Below are 3,046 nucleotides of genomic sequence, written 5' to 3'. Positions count from 1 at the left end.
TAGAGGCGAAGCTAGAAGAAGCCAGAGACACTCATGACAAGGATAATCTAGGTCTTGAAAAACTCAACAAAATCATCACCAATATGAAGAAGGATCAAACAAGCCTTAAAAGAGACTCTGCTGAAATGTGCTCTCAGTCAGGAAAGGTTCGCCTAATTCGGACAGTAAAAGAGAAAGATGCAGAGATAGCTGACCATGTCGATCGGTTGAAAGCGCAAAGTCATGCCACCCGCAAGGCTCAAGCCAAAGCAAAGTCTCTAGAACTTGAAATAGAGCAGATAAGACAGAGTGAAAGGCAAGCATGGTCTATTGTTAAAGACTAGCAGTTGATATTGGGTGAAGGACAACAGAAAGAAGATAACCTCAAAGCCAGCCTAGAAGCTTCAGAGAAAGCCTGCTATGATGCATTAACAGAAGCTAGTCAGCTATCAGAACTACTTCGAAAACTCAGAACTGCATATGATGAATTAGTGGCCAGCCAGGAAAATTGGTCAGATAATTGGAAGGGAGTAGTCGAAGAAAGTCAATGGGAGATAAACAAATGGGAAGGGAGATGCAGACAATTAGTTGATGGTCTCGGTGATTTTTCTGATGATTGGTTGAAGTTGTTCTACGAAGCTAGACAAGAGATGACAATGTACCCGGAAACAGAGCTTCTTCCAGAAATGAAGGCATTTTTTGAAGCTTGTGAGGGAATATCTAGACAACTTAAGAAATGGCGGGTTGAGGCTACAAAAGAATTTTAGAAATAAGGAATGGGAGAATAAACAATAAACGAAGTGTAATCCTTTGCTTGAAGTATTAATAAGAGATCTTGTTTTCACAATTCTTTATATCTATGTGTGCAAATGCAAATTTGACTCCCATGTACAAATAAATGTTATCTCCAAAAATGTTTAAAACGTCTTCTATTTAGATACAACCTTGGTCTAAAACTATATGTTTTCTCTCATGGTTGTCATCAACTGCATGCGACTTTGTTGGGTACGCCCTCAAATCACCAAATGTAGGGCAAGACGTTTAATGCTAACAACCTCTAACAAGAGAACGAACAAAGATGCAATCGAGGTTAGAAACTTAAATTGACGTCAACGCAAAAAATGAGACAATATGGGCACGCCTCATGGTCGACAGAATGCGGGTCGAAATGTCTGGCTATACCGATCCTCTATACGAAAAGGAATTTAATTTTTTTTTGCATGCATCATTTTTGTTCATTTAAATAAAATGAAAATTTTCTCATCCAGGTATCATATAAACATTGCTCCTAAGCATCCTTACCACACCAGACTGCAATCCAAGCTGATGGCAGACCAAGAATCCAGTAGCATTGATACAGGTCCGAGCTTGCTGAAATCGAAGAGCAAATGAATCAGATGATGAAAATCATCTTAGATATGCAAAAGGCACTCGAAGCTCAGAAGGAGATGCCACTGTGTCAGGCGCCAAACCTTCACAATCCACACAAAAGGTGGGTCCAAAGACAGTTACTAGGGCCAACCGTCGTAAGGGTGTTATTATAAGGTATGAAGACACAACTGATGGTCAAGAGGAACAACAATCAGATGAGCAAGAAAACGATGAGCAAGATGAAGATCCTACTCACGATCTTCCTCATAAAAACAAGACCACAAGCCACCAAGCTGAAGCTAAGATAAACGGGGGTACCCCAAACGAATCCTCGAGCCAAGAGAAGGCAGAGCTGAAACTTATAAAAGAGAGACTAAGGGCCATTGAGGGCACAAGCTTCCCTGATGTAAAAAATGCATTTGAGATGTGCCTCGTACCAGATGTAGTGTTTCCACCAAAGTTTAAAACTCCTGAGTTTGAGAAATATGATGGTACTTCCTGCCCGAAAAGTCATCTACATATGTATGCTAGGAAGATGACAGCTCATCACGGAAAAGACAAACTGTTGATTCACTGCTTCCAAGACAGTCTGACAAGGGCAGCCATGGGCTGGTACATCCGCTTGGAAAAGGCTCAGATTAAAACTTTCGTTGATTTATCCAATGCCTTCATGAAGCAGTATAAGTACAATGAGGACGCTGCTCCTGACAGGGCCCAGCTTCAGAGCATGACCAAGAAGCCAGAAGAAAGCTTTAAGGAGTATATGCAACGCTGGAGAGCTTTGGCGTCACAAGTCATACCCATATTGGAGGAGGAAGAATAGTTGTCTATCTTCATGGATACTTTGAAGGAGCCCTATTATGATTACTTGGTGGGAAGTGTTGCATTGAGCTTCAACGCACTCATTAAGGTTGGGGAGAAAATAGAATGACGCATAAGGAGTGGAAAGCTGGTAGTAGATCAGCCCAAATCAGGCAAACGCAAGAAGCCCAACTTTATGAAGAAGAAGGAGGGAGAAGCACTCTCGGTGTTCACTAAGCCGATGGGATATAAGGCCCAAAACCCTAAATACCAGGCCTCATACATTACCACACCTTCCACACAGCCCAACTACACCACCCACAATAACAACCGCCTAAACTATAACCAAACACAACCCTACCAACCCCGTCAAAACCACAACCAAACACAGGCCTACCAAAATCAAACCCGAAACCGCAATTACCCAAATCGCAAAAGAAGAGGCCCACAATTCGATCCCATACCTATATCTTATGCAGAACTATACAATCATCTCTTAAGGGAGAAAATGATAAGCCTTATAGTAGGAACAGTGCCCGAATCACCTGGGGCTTGGTTTAATCCCAATGTTACATGAGAGTACCACTCTGGAGTCATTGGCCACTCTATCGAACATTGTAAGGCTTTGAAGCATAAGGTGCAAAACCTAATCAATGCCAAACAACTACATTTCAAGCCTACTATGCCAGACGTGGACAAAAATCCATTACCTAATCATGGTAATCAGGGTGTGAATGTTGTAGAGGAGGCTCAAGATAGAGCATTCGTTTGGGAAGCAAATGAAGTAAAAACACCCATGAGGGTAATTTTTCAAGAGATGTGTAAGCGTGGGATGGTGGAAAAGATGGTGGAAGATGAAAATTCAACTGATTGTGAGTTGCATGGCGAAGTGGGT

The sequence above is a fragment of the Lupinus angustifolius genome, chromosome LG09 (genome assembly GCF_001865875.1).
Source record: "Lupinus angustifolius cultivar Tanjil chromosome LG09, LupAngTanjil_v1.0, whole genome shotgun sequence".
In the NCBI taxonomy this organism is placed as follows: Eukaryota; Viridiplantae; Streptophyta; class Magnoliopsida; order Fabales; family Fabaceae; genus Lupinus; species Lupinus angustifolius.
The sequence above is the reverse complement of the archived record's forward strand: the minus strand, read 5'-3'. Positions refer to the sequence as shown.